Here is a 27,062-nt window from a genome sequence, read left to right on the forward strand (position 1 = left end):
ATGGAATTTAGAAAAGTTTGTTCGTCTATGAATCTTCTAGAAATTTTCCAGATGGGCTTTGAGTCCTTTTAAAGTTAAATGATTCGAATCTGAATCTTGGATTTGAATCTTGGCTCTGAATCCTGAATCTGAGTCTTGAATCTGAACCTTGAATCTGAATCTTGAATCTTGAATCTGAATCTTGAATCTGAATCTTGAATCTGAATCTTGAATCTGAATCTTGAATCTGAATCTTGAATCTGAATCTTGAATCTGAATCTTGAATCTGAATCTTGAATCTGAATCTTGAATCTGAATCTTGAATCTGAATCTTGAATCTGAATCTTGAATCTGAATCTTGAATCTGAATCTTGAATCTGAATCTTGAATCTGAATCTTGAATCTGAATCTTGAATCTGAATCTTGAATCTGAATCTTGAATCTGAATCTTGAATCTGAATCTTGAATCTGAATCTTGAATCTGAATCTGGAATTCTATATACAGCTGAATCTTGGATCTTCATTTTGAATGCTATACCGCATTGTGCTTGAATTTTCATTTAACCGAAAAAAAACCATAAAATAAATTCAGACATCGAGAAAAGGCGACAGTTTTTTCAGTGTCATGTCAGCACAAAAGAATGCTTACACTTTTCCGCTTTCCTGTTTCGAGGTTTTTTTTTCCATTCCAGCCATTCCGTTCAAATTGATCCTGACCTAATTTAATTTGTTCTTCCCTTGGGGTTATCGCCCGGTTCAATCAATAAATGGTGTGTTTTTTTAGAGAATACAGCTTTTTAAGGATTTTCTTTTGCTATCTCGAGCCACGAAACAGATTTTTTCTTCCAAATCCTGTGACTTTTGGAATGTTACTCAACTTACAAAAATAAGGATCAACCGTTTTTCCAACTGAGTCATTTCGAGTCAGTTTTTCCAGTTTGTTTACTTCGAAGCTCACATCCTTGCAGATAAACAATTCACCTTATGTGTTCCCGGTCAAAAAGGACTTTCGTATCCAGACGGCTGTAATGGGACTCCCGGCTGTGGCAAACGAGAAACTTCTCATCGCCATTGGCGCCAACCCGTTCCATCTTGCTGGGCCCTTCTATTGGGCCAGCAGGGGATTTTTATGGATTACTATCATTTGCTGAGTTTGCTGAGTCCAGTTCAGTCCTGTCGGAAGAAGGTGGATTCCATGTGATGGTTGGGGAAGAATAAATATAAGTTGTTTTCGTTTGGATCAGGTTCGCGGAATTGCAATGACGGGGCCTTGAGTTGCCTCGAAGGGCAGAGCAGATGTTGTATCACTTACCGATTACGGTGGTCAAGTATCGGTTTCAGAATCAAAGAAGCAAATATTCAACGGAGGATTTCTTTCGCAACATGATAAAGTCTGCTTCATTTAATATTGGAACAAATTCTTTTGCTCATTGTGGCGCTCCTAGTGGACGGATTTGGAAACTTTTTTCACCCACGTGTCGGGAAATTCATTACCTTTCACCATGTATTTATGTCATAACACCAAACGATAGCATTTTGTAAACAACCGCCATGGAAGCCGAACGGAGAGATCAAATTGTGCACAGTTTTCTTGAAAATCCATTGTTGTCGGCATCGAAGCTAGCTAAACAGCTTAAAATGCCCAGAAATACCGTATGGCGTGTTATCAAGCAGTACAAGGAAACATTGACGACGGCTCGGAAGCCGCATTCGAAGCGTCGGAGTGGAACTGTCGACCGGAAACTGCGTGGGAAAGTCATCAAGGCCGTCAAGAGGAATCCCGATCTTTCAGACCGCGATTTGGCCAATAAGTTCCAGGCCGCTCACAGTACGGTGCGACGAATTCGTCTCCGGGAAGGAATAAGGTCATTCCGAGCCAGCAAACAGCCAAATCGGACGCTGAAGCAGAAAAATGTGGCCAGAATCCGTGCTCGAAAGCTGTACGACCAAGTGCTGACCAAGTTCGACGGATGTAAAGTCTGCTTCATTTAATATTGGAACACAAACAATTGCGTGTAGTTCAGTCATTTATTAACGAATTCATAATTTGTTTTTCATACAAATGTAGCATTTTCTTTACTCTTTCATAAAAAAAAAATTTAAAAAAATTATTCATTGCTGTTTCGAAGAAATTCTCGTACTCGTACTCGTAAGAAACTGTGCACAATTTGATCTCTCCGTTCGGCTTCCATGGCGGTTGTTTACAAAATGCTATCGTTTGGTGTTATTACATAAATACGTGGTGAAAGGTAATGAATTTCCCGACACGTGGATGAAAAAAGTTTCCAAATCCGTCCACTAGGAGCGCCACAATGAGCAAAAGAATTTGTTCCAATATTAAATGAAGCAGACTTTATGGTTGAGTTTTGTTTGATCAAGATTTACATGATGAGTAAGGATATAAGTAAAAACAACAAGTTTTTGAAATATTTCAAGATTTCGCTGGAAACTTTTTTTACCAAATATCCTTAATTTTTATTCCATATTCCACATCTTTATTCTCTATCATACAAATTTTATTTCATTTCTGCTAATCCTTCATCATCTCTACATTCGTTTTCAACTCTATTCTTAATAGAATCTTTAAGTTATAGACTTTTGTTTTTCTAAAATACAAAATTTATATTCCAAATATCCCTCATTTCAATTCTACATTCCATTCTCTGCCAAAGCTTTTCAAATCTTAATTTTTATTTTCTGCATATTCTTCACCCCATCCAAAAATATTCCTCACAAAAGCCTTCCCAATTGCTGCTTTACCTGTCGCTTTGCTTTTGTTTACCAGAGCCGAAACAATCCGCAAAAGAAATATTCTTAGCAACAGCTTTCTCTAACCGTGCTTTTCTTGTCACTCTGTCGCTGTTTACCAGAGTCGGAATAATTCGATAGTATTCTTAGAAACAGCCTACCCAACCAGAAGGCTTATTCATAACATACAATCAGCAGCAGTAGCCTTAAAAATCCAAATCGAGATAATCTGTGCTTCTTAAGCCAATTCTGTCTTTTTCCACCAGAAGGCCAAATCGAAACAAACAAGAAGCAACAGCAGCCTTAAAAATATGTACTTCCTTATCCATCTCCGTTTTTGTTCCACCGGAAGGCTAAATTGAAGCAGACAATCTACAACAACAACCTTAAAAATCTGCGCTTCCAAAGCCAATTACATCTTTTTCACAGAAAGGCCAAATCAAAGCAAACAATCAGCAAAAGCTGCTTCACTATCTGCGCATCAAAATCCATTCCGTCTTATTCCACCGGAAGGCCGAATCAAAACAATCAGCAGCAGCAGCCTTAAATATCTGCGCTTCTAACGCCAATTCCGTCTTATTGCATCGGAAGTCTAAATCAAAACAATCAGCAGCAGCAGCCTTAAATATGTTTGTTTTGATTTGGCCTTCCGGTGGAATAAGACGGAATTGGCGTTAGAAGCGCTGATATTTAAGGCTGCTGTTGATGTTTGTTTTGATTTGGCCTTCCGGTGAAATAAGACGGAATTGGCGTTAGAAGCGCAGATATTTAAGGCTGCTGCTGCTGATTGTTTTCATTTGGCCTTCCGGTGGAATAAGACGGAATTGGCGATAGAAGCTTAGATATTTAAGGCTGCTGCTGCTTGACAATCTGCGCATCAAAATCCATTCCGTCTTTTTCCACCGGAAAGCAAAATCATAACAAACATAACAGAACAATTCCGTCTTATTCCACCGGAAGGCCGAATCAAAACAATCAGCAGCAGCAGCCTTAAATATCTTCGCTTCTAACGCCAATTCCATCTTATTCCACCGGAAGGCCAAATCAAAACAAAAATCAGCAGCAGCCTTAAACATCTGCGCTATTTGTGCTTATCCTACCAACCACGCCATTCCATGGTCGTGATTTTACGAATCTCAATTCAGAGATTCACCTCAACACGTCTGTCGCTCACAAGAATAGACTAATGACTGACCTTGTTTTGGTTTCGCCGACGGGTCAGCAGATATTCTCTGCTGGTTGAAATCCAGATTCGAACACTCAACCGATAAAGGAACGTTAAATTTACCTGGATTTTCACGTAGCTACTCATTAGGTGAATTTTTACTTGATTTACGTGAAGCACTTGAAAGCTAAAAAAAATCATTTGGTCCTAATGTAAAATTCACATGGTTGAATGTTATCAAAATAAAGACACATTCGATTTACGTGAAAATCTAGTAAGTTAGAGGGATTTGGTGCATTTTTTGGGAGGTTCACGTGTCTTTTACAATTCTCAATAAGGTGTGGATCCAACAGTTGGTGCTTTAAGACAATAAAAATCGGAGTTAAATAGCCCGCGTGGTGCCCAAAAAATAAAATTGAAAAAAACTACTTCATCGGACGCTATTTCTTAAACCACTTGACATAACGTCTCAAAAATTTGCACTTATAAACATTATATTACTAAGCCCCTCTGCTAGAAATTACATTCAGTTCCATTTATATTCAAAAGTTATTCACTAAACATAGTGTTGAATTTTTTCGAATACACTTTTTACTGATTTATGACATTGAAGTTAAAAAAAAGCGAAACTGTGAGATAACAGCCAAATGTTTACAATAACTTTACATTCTGAAACGTTTTTCGCGAGAAAAATTGCAGTATTTTAATTAGTTGTGTATACATAAAATTTATTTAAATTTTGATAAAAATCAAAGAAAGTTACTATAAAATTGAATTCACTTTAACTAATTCAAATTATAACTCAACTCCACGCAACCTGGATAACGTTTTTTCTACATCGTGGTGGAGCTGCGAATAAAAGCTTCAATATATGTAGAGTTCTTCTAACTCACTTTAAGGTTTCAAATCAAATACATGCTGAAGCAATGAAAGGGTTAGTATTTGAAAATGTTTTTCTGTCGAACCACGGCAAAGTTGTCGCCTTTCCAAAATTTGATTTATTTGTATTTCTGTTTTTCAACAATTGTTTAGAAAATTTTAAACGAAAACAAACACGCGTTGGATCTCAATGAAACTTTATGGTTCCTCGAAGAGAATCCGTTAACTTCCCTAACAGACTTTTATAGCAAAAGGATACGTAATTTTTCTATCATGCCTTGAATGTAAAATGAGGTATCATTTTGCCCAAAAAAAGGTGGTACAATGCCAACACTTTATCTCAGTTTTCATATATGGATACCTCAATCATGTCAAGTATAACCACAGTCTCAAAACGCGTTTTGAGAGCACAATGATGCCACTTTTTAACATCGGTGGTTTAAAGGATAAATATAAATGCAAAAAAAAATGATGATGATGATGATGGGTTTCTGAGCAAATGAAGAAGACAAAATATTTGAATTTTGTTGATGTTCAAAAGACAAAATGGTCAAAATGATGGGGTTTTTTGAACGAAGATCCTGACCATCTTCGTGAAAAGTTATTTATGTCAGCTAAACTTAAGCGTATTTCAAGATCCATTTAAAGGGGAGAAAGTTTTTGATTTTCGATGTCATATGTAATGAATGGAAATATGAGAAAAAAATTAAAATCATTGATTTTCTTCTTGAAAACCATATTTTTTACTGAATGATAAGCTGATATTTTTAAAACTGGGCTGATAAATTTTCTAATCTATAAACATCTGAAATCCAATGAAAACTCACTTAATTACATTTATGATATTTTTATCACATTTATCACAAACATGCAACGAGAGATTTAAGAAATTCACTGAGCCGTATTTCAACATAAAATGGATGTAATGGGCAATTATTTTCATCAAAATTTGTTGACCCTCATTTAAATATTGCTATAAAATCATTAAAAAAAATAAAATTTTCAAACAAGCACTTTCATAATTTCAATATAAGTTCTCCATCTATCCAAATTCATATCACTCAAAAGATTTTCAATAAGATTTCAACAAAATAAGATATTTTTGATGCAAAACACCCTTTTTTAAGGACTTTTTGGCTATCAGGTCGTTTTCCTTAGACCACAAAAATCAAAACTCAAATTTCTAAGAAACATCAGGTAGCAAACATTTGGACGATTAAAAAAAAGTAGTTTTATCGGTTCAGTAGTATTGATGGAAATTTGATCAGCGGGGTAACTTTGATCAACATGAAATTTTCGCACATAATTCATCATTAACTAAGTTTAAAGTTAAAATATCTGAAAACTGTTTACAACGTTTGAAAGCCTATAAACTGAGTTTCAAATTAGTCATATTTGGGTTTTATTAGGAAATCATTTATATTACTTAAAATTTTATTTTAAAATCTTTAAATATCTGGTTTTAGAAGGCTCACAAACAAATTCTACTGATCAAATTTTAGCATTTAGGAGCTAATGGGTTATTTAATGTGAAAGTTCAACTGTTTTCTTGGTTTAGGTTTAGTTTAAAAGTTGTTTTTATGGTCATTTGATGACAATTTTTGGATATTGACAAAAAACGGTCATTTTCCACGAAAAAGCCAGTAGAGAAAAAATAGGCTAAAACCCTATCAAATGGTTCAGTTTGAAAAAAAAAAAACATGGAAACAGTGCGAGAACTTAAGGGATTGCATGAAGGTAAAATTTCATTCGTTTTTTAGGCTAAAAAATATTTAGAAATGTTTATAATTTTTGCCCCTAAATGTATGCAGTAACATTGTTCTTTTTTGAGTATATTTGTTTTTGTAAGAAAATGTGAAAAATTCAATTGAGTCCAGACAAAAAATTACTGTTATCGATGCTTTGAACCTTTTGTGCTAAATGGCATCAAAACAATAATTCAGAAGATGTTGAGATACGTAAAAACCATAGTTATCAAAGTTACCCCAAAACTCGAAATCTGGTTTTGTAACAAACATTTAATTATAATCACCAATGTCTTTTGCATTTACTGTAATCAATGATCATGTTCAATACTCCTCACCTTAGTTAGTGTTTTAAAGCTTTTAGGTATTACGAATAAGCAATTCCTTTTCAAAATATTCAAAAATGAATGAAAAAAGTTATCTAAGTTCCCCCAGTTTATGGTACTTAACCACGTACATGTTGTCTCTACATACATATACATTTCTTGGGTGGCGTTTTTGTTGATATTTTTCACTGTTTAAGCCTAACATTTCTTTAAAAGCTCGGCTGGATCAATGCTTTAACTGACAGTTATTGCACTGGTTTGAAATGTTGTTCAGAAAACGCAAGACAAAAATAAAGAAAAAAAAATATATTCAAAGGCTTCACAAGAATGCTACTACTTTGGCAACAAACTGTTATCAGTTTGATTGCATCCTCATAAAATCCAATGATAGGTAGCTCGAATCTAATAAACCATTACGATTTATTTCCGTTCTTTCAGTCTGTATTCTCCTCAAATCCTACACTAATATTTCCGTGGAAAGCTTACCGTTTACGATTTGGCGGCGGCTTGATGGTACTGCCCGGAATCGTTTCGATCGGAGTGATGCTAAACTCCGGGGTGCTAAACTGAATCTTCCGCTGCGGATTCCGGATGCTGTTGTTATTGCTTGACCCTCCCCCGCCAGTTCCACTATTGGTAATAATCCCTGTGATTCCATTTCCATTTGAATCGCCTCCTCCAGCATTACTGCTACTGCTTGGGTTGGTGTTGCTCATTTTGTTGCTATTGCTGATTGACAGCAACTCAAATTCGTTGCTCGAGAGCTTCTTCTGTAAGGCCATTTGTCACTTTTACACTCAACGCGCCCCAACTCCCCAACTATTTGCATAAGAGAGATGGCCTGTGGGAACTTTCTCACAAAATTATCCTAATGGAATTGCTAATGCTTTTTTCATATTATTAAAGATGGTAATCACTAACACTGTTGGGTAAGCTAAAATACGTATTCCACAGATGGTTTTGGATTGTCTCTATTCGAATGGAAGCTGGAGGTCCCGGGATTTTGAGGACGAGGGTTGACAACTTGTTGTTGTTTTTTCTTCGTTGCCCTTGGACAGTATTCCACGATTTCATCAGATAAAAAGGATCCTCGTTGGGGAAAGACAGAACGCAACAGCCAGAGACTCGTTGAATCCTCAGAGTATCGAGACGAAAACAATCTTCCTAACGAGCTTCACCCCACCCTTTGCTTTTTTCCCTCCCTGGCAAAAAGGAATAATCACACACATATATTTGCGAAACTTTCTTCTTTAATCTTTTTATCCTTTGTACCGAATGGCGCTGGAAAGACGTTGAAAGCACAATTTCCTAGCTTTGCGGATGAGGACGAAGTCGAGATTAAGTTTATGACCGAACATGAATCCCGTCATCCGCACAAGAGTCGCTGTTTGTGCTGTGATCCGGATCCCGTTGTCGGCTAAAACACATCACTGATGCAGCTGTTGTTAATCCTTCTCTGGAGCCACCAGCAGATTGTTTTCCTTCTTTTCCGAGTGAACGGTTCCACCGCTTTGTGTGCTGCTATCCAATCCGAATCATTAACCACGTACGTTGTTTATTTCAAAGTGTAATTTCATCAACCGACCAACTGACCGAACGACACGGTCCGATTGCTTATCCCTGGACGCAAGAATCAATAGCTGAAGAAGAAGGAAAAATCCCATGGCCAGATGCCATCATCCTTCCTTCCTTTCTTCCTGTTTAAGTTCAATTTCAGGGAAAGTTTTCACCCAAAACGCGAATCACCCGACGACGATAGCAGCAGCAACATTCTGTAACGACGACCGTGCACAACCGACTCCGGGGAAATTCGGTACACAACTCAGAGCAGCAGATCTGCGGCAGAATCCTTAACACCTTTCATTGAAACTTCTGAAAGAACTCAAAGAGCGGATTCCAACGGGGGATGTTTTTCCAGTGAGAGACTTCCGGTCGGCGAGTGTCCTACTGTGGGACACCATGAGAAGTGGTCCAAAGCGCATGTACAAACAAACCTGGTGAGTTCCGGGTTTTGGAGTCGGGGAGAAAGTTCTTTTTATTGCTTGGGGGTTGGTGGAAGCTTGTGGGATGGGAAAGCGTGAGAGAGTTTATATTTTTGGGTGACTGTGCTCGAGAAGAAAAACTATATGGGTCAAATTTTCCCTTTAAGCCTTTTTAACCAGCGAAATGTCTTTAACAATTCAACCCTCTTCGATGTACCACATTGTTGTAGAATTGTGAAAAAAGTTGATGAAGAAAAATTTTAATATTGAATTCTTTTAAAATATTTGATTTTAAGCTTGCGCAATCATGTTTGGCTTTTAACATCATCATTCTTCACATTACTAAAATTCGTCTTGAATTATAAAACAAACTATGCATAAATTTAGATATGTTTGTAATATGATTTTTATCACCGTAATTTGTATGATTATAATTTTAATGGCATGTGCGGCGGAAGAGAGAATTTATTTTATAGAAATTTGAAAGAAAGGTGGATAGACAGGCATTAGTGCGCCAGTAGGAGAAAGCTTGATAGGTGTTGAAATTTTAGGCTAGAGGACATGTTGATGAAAAGCTCCCATGAATTACTCCCGCCTTTGCTCTACACTAGCTAACTATACATGAGAAGCTCAGAAAGAGAATTCCCATGTATAGCGAACCCAGTGCACAATGGGGAAAAAAGTGTACAAACCGCGAAGAAATTCAATATCTTTCGTGCTACATGACCAAAATCTATGAAAATATACTTTCCTTTTGTAAAAATTTACGGAGAATCGATTGGACATAGTTTCAAACGCCGTACAAGCTTACGAACGGAGATATAGTGTCTTTTTAGCCCCTTATTCCCCTATATTTTGTAAACATTCCAGAAAAACACTGATTCGAATCAGAGAATTTTGAATGAAAACAGACCTATCGTGTGTAATTTTTTCTGAGGAATCGAATGAAGGCTGGTCTGGCCTCCGCACGCTTCAGAAAATGGAGTTATGGCTGTTTTTACCCTCAATTCCCCTATATTTTTCAATTATTTCAGAAAAAAGCTTATTCGAACTTGAAAATTTTGAACCAAATGGGTTGTATTTTGTGTGATTTTTTCCGAGAAATCGAATGAATGCTGTTTGAGCCCCCGCGCGCTTTAGAAAATGGAGTTATGGCTGTTTTACCCTAAATTCCCCTCAATTTTTCAAATTGTTAAGAAAACGCATGTTCGGACTTTAAAATTTTGAATCTTTTGGGACGTATCTTGTGTAATTTTTTCCGAGGAATCCAATAAAGGCTGTTTGAGCCACCGCACGCTTCGGAAAATGAAGTTATGGCTGTTTTTACCCTCAATTCCCCTACATTTTTCAATAATTTAAGAAAAAAGCATGTTTGGACTTGAAAAATTTGAACCAAATGGAATAAATCCTATGTGATTTTTTCCGAGGAATCCAACGAAGCCTATTTGAGCCACCGCACGGATTAGGAACAGGAGTTATGGCTGTTTTACCCTCAATTGCCCAACATTTTTGAAATAGCTCAGAAAAAGCATGTTGAGACCAGATAATTTTGAACCAAAAGTAAAGTATTTTGTGGATTTTTTTCCGAGGAATCGAATGAAGGCTGTTTGAGCCGCCGCACGCTTCGGAAAATGAAGTTATGGCTGTTTTACCTTCAATTCCCCTCAATTTTTCAAATTGTTAAGAAAACGCATGTTCGGACTTGAAAATTTTGAATGTTTTGGGACGTATCTTGCGTGATTTTTTCCGAGGAATCCAATGGAGCTTGTTTGAGCAACCGCATGCTTTGGAAAATGGAACAGGCTCCATTGGATTCCTCGGAAAAAATTGCATAAGATAAGTCTCGTTTAGCTCAAAATTTTCAAGTCCGATCATGGTTTTTCTGAACTTTTTGAAAAAATGAAAGGGAATTGAGGGTAAAACAGCCATAACTCCTGTTTCCGATGTGTGCAGTGTGTCAAATAGGCTTCGTTGCATTCCCCGAAAAAAATCAGACCTGATACGTTCCATTTGGTTCAAAAGTCCGAACATGCTTTTTCTGAGCAATTTGAAAAATGTAGGGAAATTGAGGGTAAAACAGCCATAACTTCTGTTTCCAATCCGTGCGGTGGCTCAAATAGGCTTCGTTGGATTCCTTGGAAAAAATTACATAAGATACAACCCATTTGGTTCAAAATTTTAAAGTCCGAACATGATTTTTGCTTAAACCATTGAAAACTGTAGGGGAATTGAGGGTAAAATCAGCCAAAACTCCATTTTCCAAAGCATGCGGTTGCTCAAACAAGCTCCATTGGATTCCTCGGAAAAAATCACGCAAGATACGTCCCAAAACATTCAAAATTTTCAAGTCCGAACATGCGTTTTCTTAACAATTTGAAAAATTGAGGGGAATTGAAGGTAAAACAGCCATAACTTCATTTTCCGAAGCGTGCGGCGGCTCAAACAGCCTTCATTCGATTCCTCGAAAAAAACTCCACAAAATACTTTACTTTTGGTTCATAATTATCTGGTCTCAACATGCTTTTTCTGAGCTATTTCAAAAATGTTGGGCAATTGAGGGTAAAACAGCCATAGCTCCTGTTCCTAATCCGTGCGGTGGCTCAAATAGGCTTCGTTGGATTCCTCGGAAAAAATCACATAGGATTCATTCCATTCGGTTCAAATTTTTCAAGTCCAAACATGCTTTTTTCTTGAATTATTGAAAAATGTAGGGGAATTGAGGGTAAAAACAGCCATAACTTAATTTTCCGAAGCGTGCGGTGGCTCAAACAGCCTTTATTGGATTCCTCGGAAAAAATTACACAAGATACGTCCCAAAAGATTCAAAATTTTCAAGTCCGAACATGCTTTTTCTTAACAATTTGAAAAATTGAGGGGAATTTAGGGTAAAACAGCCATAACTCCATTTTCTAAAGCGTGCGGGGGCTCAAACAGCATTCATTCGATTTCTCGGAAAAAATCACACAAAATACAACCCATTTGGTTCAAAATTTTCAAGTTCGAATAAGCTTTTTTCTGAAATAATTGAAAAATATAGGGGAATTGAGGGTAAAAACAGCCATAACTCCATTTTCTGAAGCGTGAGGAGGCCAGAACAGCCTTCATTCGATTCCTCAGAAAAAATTACACACGATAGGTCTGTTTTCATTCAAAATTCTCTGGTTCGAATCAGTGTTTTTCTGGAATGTTTACAAAATATAGGGGAATAAGGGGCTAAAAAGGCACTATATCTCCGTTCGTAAGCTTGTGCGGTGTTTGAAACTATGTCCAATCGATTCTCCGGAAATTTTTACAAAAGAAAAGTATATTGTAGTACGAAAGATATTGAATTTCTTCGCGGTTTGTACACTTTTTTCCCCATTGTGCAGTGGTTTGAGAGCGTGTTTTTACGCACACTTCAAACTAGCTCGTTGAGGCTCGCATCTGCACCACATTGCACAGCTCAGTCTCAAGGTTTTACTAAATTTCTATGTCTAAATCCTACGTTAGCTTATGGTGTTCACCATGCCCTTATTTCTCCGATTTAAGTTTTTTTTTGTTTTCCAATGTTTCATTAGTATTTCTTTTAAATTTGTAAAGTTGGAGTCTTACAGTCTTAGGTAAACCACTGATGTAGGGTTGCCAACTGTCTCGCAAAAATGGGACATGTTCCACTTTTATGTAAAATGTTCCGCCGTCCTGCCACACAGTGGTCCAATTCTCAAAAAACCTGGCAAAAAGTCTGCTTTCAACATTTTTCGCTTTGAAACCTTTTAAAATTGTTCAGTAATCATAATTTCACTAAAAATAACATATTATTTTCATATTTTTTGAAAAATTTCCTTTTTGTTGTTGTTACAGTAAAAATTTAAAAATTTGTTGAAGCTCAGTAAGTAAGTTCTTGTATTAAAATTTTCCAGCAGATTGCTGCAAAACCTCTCACATACTGAAAAGGAGCATTAAATCTAATATTATCTGAAAATTACAATACATATGAAACCTAATTAAAACAGATTGACTTGACAACGCTCTGGTGCTGATTACTTTTTTAATTTTTCATTTATAAATGAGTCAATTTAGAATTTTTATGATAGATTAGAAATATTCAACAATTTCGCCAATACTGATAAAAATTTCGAAATGAAAGTATGTTGGCTTCTTTTTAAATGATCATTCATTCTATCAATGGCTTTTAAACACAAAACACTTAATTTACATTTTAAACGAGAAAAACAAACTGTGTGCTTCATATTTTCTTAATTTTTCAATTTAACTTTTAGTTTGGATTTTTGATTTTTATTTCATATTGCATATCTTTAAAATAACACCATAAAAGTTTTCAACTGTTTTTCGTCACGAAAATTTCGTGTTTCAATTGGTTCTCATGAATTTTGACCAGCAAAAAAGGGTTCTATGATTTGCTCAATAATCAGAAGAATATTTGAGAAACTGTTGTTTAATCATGTTTTGGGAGAAATTCATACTGATAGTGCTTCAAAATATTAAAAGGATGTTTAATGAATGGGTTTTTGAAAAAACTCAACCTAGAGATGCAATAAAACATCAATTCAGTTCGCGAATCGGGAAGTTATTGGCACAGAAGTCAAATTTGAAGAAAAAAGTAGTTCAACTGTTTGAATTCGTTCTCCAAAAATGACAAAAAAAGGCAGCCCAATTTGCAAAACTTTGTAGTCCAGAAATGTGGGAATCATCTAACATAAAATTAGAGTAGAGTTTTGTGGAGTTTTTCATTAATCACTATTTAAAGTTAAAAAACTTAAAATATTAATCGTTTTTTGGAACTTGATTCCATATAAAAAATTTCAACTTTATTCCAAAACAAAAACTTTTATTACATAAGGTGTACTATATGCCTAACAAAAATATAAAAATAATTGCATAGCAAAATATATTCGCGATTTGAATATATATTCGTTTGTCAATGTAAGGAAATCTTTGAGAAATTGTCAAAAAATATTCAAACTTTTCTCAGCATTTCTTTGAGAACTCCTAAACGGGTAAACTTATGACTATCATTTTCATGGTTTTATGTAGTTTGAAAATGCCGGAACACGATGAAATATTTGGATAGATGATTATGAGCGCTTTAAAAATCGACTTCCTACCAGCTTTTCTGTGTTTTGGACCACTGTGCGCCGTCCCGCTTTTTTCTCAAAATGTTCCGTATTTTTCTAAAAAAAAATATTTCAAAGTTTCACTGATTTCATTGAAAGAAATCAAAACCAGCTTTTATAAAAATTCAATTGCAATTTGAAATCATTCAAATATGTTTTTTGTCAATTTTCTCGAAATTGGCATAATTTTTTTTCAACGTTTATATAACACTAGCTGACCCGGTGTGCATTGCTACACCTTGCAAAAATAAATGTAATTTGCGAAAATTTATTCAAATTTAGATTTTTGTAAGCATTTTTTTTAATCAAACCTCATCATGGTTCAGAACCAACAACTTTAAAATGAGAGCTGCAGCTGGAGTTCCGAGCTTTATAAGAGGCTGTAGGAATAATAGATGCGAAGAATGTAATAATTTGGATTCCTTAAAACATCGAATTAAAGAATGTGGATCGAACAAAGACATTTGGAAATGGATTAGCAATACAATTATATCAAGGTTAAAAATAAGCTTAAGTGACCCAGAAGAAATACTGGGAAGAGATATTCAAAATAATCAACTACAAAGTAAAGTTACGTTATGGTTAGTAATCGAAGGTATAAAATATAATTTAAAAAATGTAGGTAGAGGATCGGTAGAACATTTTAGGGATGAAATTCGAGAAAACAGATGGAACAATCAGATAAGATTTAGAAATAACTTTGGAACTTGGATAAATGTAATCTAATATGTAAATATATATGTATTGTGTTGGTGAATGTTAATAAAAAAAAAAAAAAACTGCAATTCAAAGATGATATATATTATTTACTGAAGCTGGATCTCTAAATTTGTTTTTTAAGATCTGAAATTTGTACTCTGTTTTTAAAGCCTCATAATGACTCAAATAATGTTAATATTTATTGATTTTCCACCTTTTTTTCCAAAGTTGGAAGTTACGAACTTCCATAAAAACATTTGTCACATCTATTTTTGAGTTATGCAAAATATCCGTACGCAAAAAAAAACTCTCTTTTAAAATATGGTCCCTTCTTTGAAAAGCTCTTTATCTTAAACTTACATGGGAGCTCCCCCATCTTTTCCAATTTTGTCCCCCACTGCTTGAAGAAGGTAGGCTGATTTACCTGGCTCGAGCTATTTCTAATTGAAAGAAAAAGATTCGCATATTGGAATTTGTTGCACATTGTACTTTATGGAAATAGAATTTTGAAAACCGATCAATAGTGAGTATCGGGACAGTTTTTAAGTATATCCCTAAAATTCTGTATTATGAGCACTTCCAGCCCGTGATTAGCTTTAGATCAGGGGTGAGCAACCTTTTGAACCAACGGGCCAATTTAAATTTGAAATCTTATCGGCGGGCCGCACTTCAAATTACTTTTTTTTTTATAATTAGCAGAACTTCACGTCAGTTTTTATAACTACAAATTTTTGGCAAAAACAAATCTGAAAAAGGAAAGATTTTGCGAATTTACGAGTTTAAAAACAGAAAATTAACACGACTTGTTAAATACCCGATATTGAAAAGGTACAACACTAAATCTTTGTCATTTTTACTATCTCTCAACACGAATGCCACAAGGATGGTAAAGTGTCATTAATAAAACCTTAACTATCTCTCAATTTTTCAATAGTCAATCACCATCTTCTTGGCGTTGGACGTTGAATTGCTAATTTTTTTTTTTTCATTTTTATTAGAGACTTTTTAAACACTGAGTGCTCATTCGAGTCTTTTAAAATACTTAAAACTAATTACATATAAATATTCTTACAACTACAATTACAAAACTATAAACTACTAACTACTAACATTTTTATAATTTTTTTATCAAACCACTTGTTTTAATAAAATTTAATAATTTTTCTTCTGCTTTTTCAGTATACGCCAAAATATCTCCTATTGTTGATCCAATTTCACATTCCTTCCTTTCCAGTTCGTATATTCTGCAATCCATCAGAAGATGTTTCACAGTTTTCCTTTCTCCACAAACCTCACAATCCCCGCTACTTTTGTCAATAAGGAAGTGATGAGTTTCCCATGTGTGCCCAATTTTTAATCGTCGCAATGCCACTTCTTCTCGTCTAGATTTGGTAAAGTATTTCCAATGACTTGTTGTATTCCTTATCTCCCGTAATTTGTTTTGCGTTGTTCTAACCCATTCATCATTCCAAATTCCCCAGATTCTCCTTTGAATTTCTCTTAAGATATCTTGTTTAGGGGTAGAAATAGGGCGGACATTGAGACTCAAACCATTTTTAGCTGCGAGATCGGCCTGTTCATTCCCGTAAATACCTCTGTTACTAGGGACCCAACACAATTCGATAAGTGGATTTTCCCTGACAATTTTATTTATGATTTGGATCCACGGATGTCGAGAGTCACGTGATTCTAAGGCTAGCAAGACGCTAGCTGAATCAGTGAAGATGACATGCGGTAAGGTTGTTTTTTCAATCCTTTTAGATTCGAACATTATAGCGTACGCCTCTGCAGAAAAGATACTAAGGTAATTTGGGAGTGAAAATGATTGGGAGATAGTATTGTTGGGATGAAAAATTCCTGCAGAAACCGAAGAGTCGTTTTTAGAACCATCAGTAAAGCATTTTATGTGATCTTTAAACTTGTGATTGGAAAGATTCTGGAAATGTTGTTGTACTATGAAATTGGATAAGTTTTTCTTTCGAAATTCTAACATCTCCCAATTGATTCTCGCTGGTGACAAATTCCATTTTACGGGGTATTTCATACAGATTTGTGATGTTGGTAGAACCCAGTTTAATTTATTTTCAACGTCTTGTTTTTTTGTTATCAGAAATGGTGTGTTCATGACTCTTATAACATTATCATTTTCGACATTTTGAAATCTAATAAACATTTTTGCTATGTTGTAAAGCATTGTGTATTCGAAACTTAAAAGACCAGATTCAACCATGATACTATTTATGGGACTAGAACAGAAAGCTCCTATCGCTGTGCGAATGACTTTATTGTACATAACTTCGAGTTTTTTCAAAGAACCTTTATTACAAAATAACATTACAGGAATGCAAAAGAAAAGTCTACTAAAAACAATACTTTTTGAAATATTTATAATTACTTGAGATTGACCTCCAGTTTTAATGTTTGCAATTGCTCTGAGTATATTATATCGTTTATTACATATATTTACAGTGTCCTTTATAAAAGGAAGAAAATTCAAATTTGGTACGAGAATTATTCCAAGCCATTTTACTTCTTCTACTTCTTTTAGCAAAGTTCCATTGAAATCTAACAGATCTGGACTGGGACGATTTTTTTTTCTTGTAAAACGCATTACAACAGTTTTATCGGAAGAAATTTTATATCCTGAGTGTTTTGACCAGTTTTCAAGCTTCCTAAGAGCTTTTTGCATTTTTTTTCGCAACGTGTTTCCGTTTTTCCCAGACACATACAAAGCAATGTCATCTGCAAAAACCAATACTTTTATATCACGAGGAATGTAATTGAAAACTTTATTGATTGCTATAAGAAAAAGATGAACACTCAAAACTGACCCTTGAGGAACACCGTTTTCTAGAGTTTTTGTGTCTGAGAAGCAATTTCCAATGATGACTTTAAAAGTTCGATCTTCCAGAAAATTTTTAATAAATCGAAGCATGTTACCACCTATCTTCCAATCTTTCAGTTGTTTAAGAATCATAAAACGCCAAGTTACATCGTATGCCTTAGATATATCAAGAAAAACAGCATCAGTTATTTGATTTTTCCTAAAAGACTCTTTAATGTCTCCTATCAAAGTAAGTATGTGTTCCTCCATAGATTTTCCTTTTTGAAATGCAATTTGACGTGGATCAATTAACTTTCTTCGGTTTAATTCTGATGCTAGACGAGAAGAGACCATTCTTTCCATTACCTTTGAGGGACAAGCGTTCAAAGAGATTGGCCTAATATTTCTAGGGTCAGTTTGTTTTTTGTTCGGTTTTGGGATAGGAACAATGAGAGATTCCTTCCAAATGCTAGGAAAATATCCTTCCTTCCACAATCGATTGTAGGAATTAAGAAGAGTGTGTTTAGCGTGATATGGTAAATGTTGGAGCATGGAGTAATTTATGTCATCAGGGCCACAACTTTTCCCTTTGCCTTTATCTAAAGCGACCATGAGTTCATGAATAGAAAATGGGCAGTTATACAGTTCTTTTTCTGCAAAGTTACTGTTAATTGTTGTTTCTTGTTTATTTTTAAAAAGTAAAAAATCTTGTTCATATGCAGCATTGCTAGAGGTAAATGCGAAAGATTCTGCAAGTGCATTTGCAATTTTTCTAGGGTCGTCGGTTAATCCGTCATTTGTTTCTATGATTGTTATTCTTGATGTTTTTTTAACACCTCGAAGAGCTCTGATTCGCCCCCACATTTCACACGGTAATGTATCGGCATTAAAAGAAGAAGTAAATGTTTCCCAGGATTCTTTTTTTGCCCTCCAAATTATTTTTTTGGTTTCAGATCTAACTTTTTTGAAATTTTCTAACAACAAGGGGTAATTGGGATGATCGTGATCAATTTTTTTAAGTGCTCGTAATGCATTTCGTCGTCGTTTAATTGCGGAATGAACATCATCGGACCACCAGGGAACTCTTTTCTTGGGAGAGATTTCAGATGTTCGAGGGATAGATTTTTTTGCGGCTTCAAAAATGACACTAGTTATTTCTTCAATGGATGCTGTACTACCTGCTGGAAGATTTTTATCTACTTCTTTTTCAAATGTACCCCAATTAGCTGCATTAGTGATCCAATGACTACGCCTACAATTATTCGAAATTTCATTGCCCATTGAGATAGCTATGGGAAAGTGATCACTTCCACATAAGTCGTCTAAAACGTTCCAAGAAAATTCTACAATTTTTTCACCTTTTCCTATCGACAAATCAATGTGTGTAATATTACCAGTATTCATACAAAAATGCGTTCCAGCTCCGTTATTTAAAACCAACAAATCGTTTTCAGCAATTACTTCAGAAATAATGCGTCCAGACCTGTTAGCTTCAGGACTTCCCCATTCCGGATGACAAGCGTTAAAGTCCCCCAAAATTAAGAAAGGTGTTGGTAAGGATTTTACGAGAGATGAGATTTCTGTTTTTTCCCAGTGTCCATTCCTGAGGTACAATGATACAATACATATCTTAAAAGGATAGATAATTTGAATAGCGACTGCTTGAAGAAGTGTATTAAGTTTAAATTCAGTATGAGGTATATTTTGTGATACGGCAATTGCAACCCCACCCCAAGTGGAATTGTAATCAACACCTTTTTTATTATAAACATTAAAACCGTTAATTTCGAAATCTGTTTTATGATGAGTTTCTTGTAAAGCAATAAGTTTAGGATTAACATCAGCGATAAGATGATTAAGTTCATTCTGATGAGAGTTTAAACCATTTAAATTCCACTGGATTAATTTAAAGATAGGAGTCATGAATAGGAAAAAAAATTCTATATTTTAAATTTTGTCAATATCAATAGCACTTTCATCGAACATGTCTGAGTCACTGCGAGAATCAATTGAAGGGCTGGATTTTCGGAGGTGTTTACTTGGTGGTTCTTTACTGTTTGGTGAGGAAGGGCTATTTAGTTGAGGGGGAGATTTTGTCGATCTACTTTTCTTTAGGGCTTTTTTTTCGTTCCTTTTATTTTTTGGAGATGGCTTTGTTTCGGGTACAGAAGTTTTCGACTCTAATTGAGGCCGAACCAGATTGGATTCTTTTTGTTTAGAGATTGAGTGGCTGGTTTCCGAAAGTATAGCAGGAGTATCTTTAATGATAACGGGAGGGTCATTTAAAGTGGGGAGAGAAAGAGAAGATTCATTTTCACAATTGCATTTGCAACTACACTTGCGAACTGGGAGAGGAGGAAGTTGAGCTATATTTATTCGATTCGATATATTTTTCGAGGCATCGGCAAACGTTTTGTACTCTTCACGATCAGCAAAAATACGACGGGCAGAGGGGTAAGGGATATCATTGTCAATTTTTATTTTTACTATAGCAGCTTCGGATTTGAAGACGGGACAGATGGAAGAAGTTACTGGATGGGGGCCAGAACAATTTACGCACTCAGGTGGGAGAGTACAAACGTCGCCATGGAACCCTTTACCACAATTTCGACATTTTTTATGTTTTTGGCATTTATGAGCAACATGGCCATATTCTAAACAGTTTGAACATCTAATTGGGCGGGGATAATAAGTACGAGTGGGTTTTTTTGTGAAACCTAGCTTGATGAAAGTCGGTGCAGTGTGTTGTCGAAGTGTAAGTATGATACTGTCGGTGTTCACTAGGTGTTCACCTACCTTCCTCTTAATTCGTTCAACTTTTTCTACATGCTGATCTCGGAGTTCTTCCAAAATAGCCTGTTCATCTTCATTTTTCACTTCCGGAGCATATATGACCACCTTGCAGAAGTTGAGTGTGGGATGCTCAAAGGTCTTGATGCGAGTGCCATCGGACAGTTGAGTGAGCTGCAGCAGTTTCTCGGTTTTTCTTGTTCCTCTCACTTTCAGGATGATTCGAGCGCCATTTTGTTCAGAACGTGAATCTTCAACTTCACCGATAGCGTTAATTATGGATCGATGGATTACAAAAGGTGAAATTTTAGCCAAAGAAAAATCACTGATTGCACTTTCCACAACAATATAAATAACTTCACCACGATTTGGGATCAAAGATCCCAATGCAGGAAAGTCATCTCTTCTGCTGAAACCTCCAGCCGCCAAAGCGACGAGGAGTTTGAATTTATATCACCAGCACTATTCTTTTGTTCTTTCTTATCAACTTGCAACGAATAAGGCAAGAGAAGGAAAAACAAGATTGATAAAAGACTTCTCCGATAAGCTTGCGACTATCCAAAAAAGCGTCCGATCACAATTCTGGTTAGCCAAAGACTGGAATTGCTAATTGACTTTCTGTGTTTTATTTTTCCATAATTAAAACTTGTCCTCAAAGCCTAGATTTTTTCCAACAAACGATAAGAACCTCGTTTTTTAAATCGAAGTTCTGTATTGGATCATTGCATTGAGATGTTGAGCAAGGTTGTATAGAAATCACCGAAAAAATTTCAATTTCACATATTTGTAAGCCACTATCTTCAAAATTTTAGAATTTTTATCCAGATTTTCATAATTTTTAATTTTATTTAGATATCATTGGGATAGGATTTCAAAAGCTATATTATGAGTGAAACAACTCAATTTATCGATGTTTGTTATAAATTTTCTATCAAATTTCTGAAAAAAGCATCACAAATAATCAAATAAATAACTAATATCTCAAATAACTTTGTGGTTAAATCACAGAATTTCAGATATCTATTGTTTTTATCAAGAAATAATAATTATTGTCGGTTACTTGCCGATTGGTTTATGTTAATATAAAATCTAAAATCGTTCACCCAGGCTTTATTATTAAACATTCGTTTTTTCGTCATTATTAAGAAATAAATAGTATTTCCCAAGGTTTCGGTTTGAATTTTTTTGCCAGTATTTGAATGCTAACAGAACAAGTCTTTTTACCAAATTAGATAGAAAATTATCTGCTGAGAAAATTTTTTATCATTCAACTTTATTTTTGCTTGAGACGAAAATAATGACTTCACTAACGGTCTTCGGAATTCCTTTGATCATGTGTAGCTTTAGCTGCTCTTCCTCACTTTAATGAATTTTGCTTTCCAAGGTGGTAGGAGTTAAATAATTAGGAAAAATGTATCCTGATTTAAAAAAAACCCAAAATTACGTTATGCCAATAAAAAATATTGCATTTATGCCTTGAACAGAACATAATAGATGCTTAAAAGACAGAAAAAGTTAACAATTTCAATGATTGTGGGCAAATGCAGATAAGAGCATATTTTGATCAAGGCATTTAAATTTTCCTAATAATCCATTGTTGAAAAAAAGGTAAGGCATACAAATTTGAAAAAAGCTACGCGGGCCACACTAGAGGGTCTCGCGGGCCACATGCGGCCCACGGGCCGCGTGTTGCTCACCCCTGCTTTAGATGATGTATTTTTTGAAGTTAAAAAAATAAGCTATCGAAATTTGAAAAACACGATGAAAAGGATTTTTAATAAACATTTTCAAACAGCTTTTTTCTCCATCTTCGCCCTTCGAAGCAGTTTGAATATCTATCTTTTTTGTGCCAAAATTATGTTAAAAAAATGTTTCGCCATATGCCAAACTCGTGGACATGAGACATTATAGCTTGAAGTTTTCCCAAAAAACATTTATCATGGTATGAAAATTATCGATTTTATACATTGCAAATGTATTCTTTTTAATAAATTTATTCAGTTGCATCACTAAATAGTTTCTCCCACTTTTTTATTTACTCTTTGAAAGTCAAATATTCAAAAATGTTGGCAAAAATTTCTAAGGTAACATTTGTCCCGTATATTGGGGCAAGTGTAAATGCAAAGTTTATTTTCAGATGCGTCAAAGTAATGGCTTCAAAATGGATTTAGTACGTATATCTGTTTGTTTGTTTTATCAAGTTTCATTGATGTATCTGCAGTATTCCAGCAGTATAAATTTATGTTTGTTATTCCACTTTTAACGAATGCTGTTCAAAGCAAATGACCTTCATTTGCAAAGACATTTAAGAATTTTAAAAATCCGCTTGAGTTTCAACATTCGGAATACCCCTTCTGGTCTATCCAACATATTGAATCATTTTGAAGATGAATTTTTTAAATGTACCTACATATTCAACAAAATGTTTCCGATCTACCTCTGCAGAAAACATCTTATTCATATTTCTGTTATCAATATGATTCAAAAATAACCTTGTAGCAAAATGGGTTAAAAAATTGTATGTAAATTCTTTACTTTCAGTATTTTTTTTTCAATTGTCCGCAAAGTGTCATTCCATTATTTCATTAGCTTCAGAACTAAATTTATATTTTTTAGACAACAAATGCTATATGGACAAATATGGAAGAATTTTTGCAAATCTTTCAATTGCTTTGAATTCGATTAATAAAATACCAATCCGTGTCACATCTAAGCGTCATTTCCACGTGCTGTGTACAATTAAGCAAGAAAAAACATATCTAGGTTGCATATTGCCCCCACGTGCATAAGAAATATAGGTACTTAGTATGAGAAACAGGCGCCTAGTTGTTAAATTTTTCGAGCGATCAATGAACAGTATGTTTTGGTTACTATCCACTTGCGACGACGTTTGCTTGACTATAGAGACGAAAAACAAACCCCTCAAAGAAAAGAAAATCTCTAAAAAATGGATGCCATGACTTTTCAATTTCAGATTTTGGCAAAAATAATGTATATGTTTTATTCGATCGGCAAAATGTCAATCTGGGTCACATCACATCTAGGCTTCATTTATAACCATGTGCTGTACAAATGAGCTAGGAATCAAGTAGAAAAAAAATCACATCAAGGCTTCATATCGCCACCCCTTGCATTGAAAATATGCTTGGTTGAGAAATACGCGCCAAAATATTCCCACTGATCAGTATGCTATGTCAAGGTTACTATCCTCTCGCGACGCCTCGACCATGGAGACGAAAATGGATGTCATGACTTTAATTTGTTTCGAAAAACTACAAATTTTGTATGGAAGCCCTCCCTCCCTTAAGTCGGATGGGGGTTTAACTATTATAGAAACCATCTCCGGCCCCAAAAACCCTCAGACGCCAATTTTGACGATGATCGGTTCAGTAGTTTCCGAGTCTATAGGGAACAGACAGACAGACAAACATTCATTTTTATATATATACTAGCTGACCCGGTGTGCATTGCTACACCTTGCAAAAATAAATGTAATTTGTAAAAATTTATTCAAATTTAGATTTTTGTAAGCATTTTTTTCAATCAAACCTCATCATGGTTTAGAACCAACAACTGCAGCTGGAGTTCAGCATTGCAATTCAAAGATGAAATATATTATTTACTGAAGCTTGATCTCTAAACTTGTTTTTCAAGTTCTGAAATTTGAACTCCGTTTTTAAAGCTTTATAATGACTCAAATAATGTCAATATTTATGGATTTTCTACCTAATTTCCCAAAGTGGGAAGTTACGAACTTCTTTAAAACATTTGTCACATCTATTTTTTAGTTATGCTTAATATCCGTACGAAAAAAAAACCCTCTTTTAAAATATGGTCCCTTCTTTTAAAAGCTCTTTATCTTAAACTTACATGGGAGCTCCCCCATCTCTTCCAATTTTGTCCCCCACTGCTTGAAGAAGGTAGGTTGATTTACCCGGCTCGAGTTTACATAAATTTCTCATTGAAAGAAAATGATTCGCATATTGGAATTTATTGCACATTGTACTTCATGGAAATAGAATTTTGAAAACCGATCAATAGCGTGAATCGGGACAGTTTTTTGAGTATATTCCTAAAATTCTGTATTATGAGCACTTCCTGCCCCTGATTAGCTTTAGATGATGTATTTTTTGAAGTTAAAAAAAATAAGCTATCGAAATTTGAAAAAAAAACCTGATTTAATACACTTATCAGTGGATTGGAGGCTTTCTTACAGAGTGTCAATTATCTTTAGAAATAAATGACACAATAATGGATTCCTTATTTCTGAATTATTTATTTTTAATCTATAAAAAAGATTATGATTAAAGAAAATCGATAGCAAAAATTACTAAACTCAATATAAAAAACCTAGAATAGGAGTTAATGTGTTAAGAACGTTTTAATGTAACATACAAATTTCCGGACATCATCGTAACTCGTCGAGCTGAGTCGATTGGTACCTATAAAGTGGGGTCTTGGACCCTTAATTAATGATATCCCCAACTGACCGTTCGCTATGCCTTTCTGTAAGAAAGCCAAAAACGATGAAAAGGATTTTTAATAAACATTATCAAACAGCTTTTTTCACCATCCTTGCCCTTCTAAGCAGTTTGAATATTTATCTTTTTTGCGTAAAAATTATCTTAAAAAAATGTTTCGCCATATGCCAAACTCGTGGACATGAGTCATTATAGCTTGAAGTTTTCCCAAAAAACACTTATCATGGTATGAAAATTATCGGTTTTATACAGTGCATTTTTTTTCTTTTTAGTAAATTTATTAAAGCAAAAAATATCAATTGCATCACTAAATAAATTCTACGCGTTTTTTTATTTTCTCTGTGAAAGTCAAATATTCAAAAAAGTTGGCAAAAACAAATTTCTAAGTTAACATGTGTCCCGTATATTGGAGCAAGTGTAGTGATTTAATACGTGTGTTTGTTTTATCAAGTTTCATTTATATATCTGCAGTATTCCACCAGTATAAATTTATTTTTGTTATTCCACTTTTAACGAATGCTGTTCAAAGCAAATGAACTTCATTTACAAAGACATTTAAGAATTTTAAATATCCGCTTCAGTTTCAACTTTCGGAATACCCCTTCTGGTCTTTTCAACATATTGAATCATTTTAAAGATGAATTTCTTAAAAGTTCGACGTTTGCCCTTGCCCCATCGTGTAAGTTGACAGGAGGGGATATTGTTTTGAACACTTTCAAAGTATACTTAAAATTTCTCATAAAAATTCGCTTCCAGTTGAATATGAGTTTTAAAGTCCCACTTTTCAAAAAAGAAGCGGACCAAAAGTCTCTTTCATGCAGCCATGTAACACAAAAACACTTTTCATGTTAACTACGTACTTGAATTGGTATGTAAGCAAAAAGTACGATGTTTTTTTTTCAGAATTATTCAAAATTAAAAACATCCCATTTCCATTTCTAAATTCGTTTCTGTTGTGTATTTGGGCTGAAGTAACAATTTTTATAAGAAAACAATTTTTTTGGAACAGAGAAAAGTTGAACGTTTGAACATGCTCTAGTGTTACTTGAATAAAAATTCTTTTGAAAAATGAATTCCTTCACTCTTGGTCAATAAAAATCAGTTTATTTCACAGATACCTTTCACTTATGAACACGTCAGTCCTATCTTATCTTATTTAAAGAAAAGGCTCTTGATCAGTTCATGTGTATCCGACACATCAGATTATTTTATCTTCTTTTTCAGTTAAGTACATTTTTACATGTTCAACAAAATATTCCGATCTACCTCTGTAGAAAACATCTTATTCATATTTCTGTTACAATATGATTCAAAAAACACCTTGGGTTAAAAAATTGTATGTTTATTCTTTTAATTCAGTGTTTTTTTTTCAACTGTCCGCAAAGTATCATACCATTTTTTCATTAGCATCAGAACTAAATTTATATTTTTTATTTCCACGTGCTGTGTACAACTAAGCAAGAAAAGCACATCTAGGTTGCATATCGCCCCCACGTGCATAAGAAATATAGGTACTTGGTTGAGAAACAGGCGCCTAATTGTTCAATTTTTCCAGCGATCAACGAACAGCTTTGCTAACTATCCACTTGCGACGACATTTGCTTGATCATAGAGACGAAAAACAAATCCCTCAAAGAAAAGAAAATCTCTAAAAATGGATGCCATGACTTTTCAATTTCAAACTTTGGCAGAAATAATGTATATGTTCTATTCGATCGACAAAATGACAATCTGGGTCACATCTAGGCGTCATTCATAACCATGTGCTGTACAAATGAGCTAGGAATCAAGTAGGAAAAAAATCACATCAAGGCTTCATATCGCCACCCCTTTCATTGAAAATATGCTTGGTTGAGAAATACGCGCCAAAATATTCCCACTGTGATATCTTCCCGATAATGTCGTCATTACTATCTATCTAGTGATCTACGCGCGCAAAATTTTTGCCTGGCACGCTATAGGCAGATAGTAATGACGTCACTAGTTTGCATTCAAACGAGTTGTTTACTCGTGTTAGTAGCCTACCTTGTATAATTTTACCGTGATTCCCACTGATCAGTATGCTATGCCATGGTTACTATCCTCTCACGACGTTGGCTCGCGACGCCTCGTCCATAGAGACGAAAAACAAACCGCCCAAAAGAAAAAAACCTCGAGAAAATGGATGTCATGACTTTAATTTGTTTCGAAAAACTACATGTTTTGTATGGAAGCCCCCTCTCCCTTAAGTCGGAGCGGTTTGTAACTATCATAGAAACCATCCCCGGCATCAAAAACCCTTAGATGCCAATTTTGACGATGATCGGTTCAGTAGTTTCCGAGTCTATAGG

Source organism: Uranotaenia lowii, chromosome 3 (assembly GCF_029784155.1).
Source record: "Uranotaenia lowii strain MFRU-FL chromosome 3, ASM2978415v1, whole genome shotgun sequence".
NCBI classification, from domain to species: domain Eukaryota; kingdom Metazoa; phylum Arthropoda; class Insecta; order Diptera; family Culicidae; genus Uranotaenia; species Uranotaenia lowii.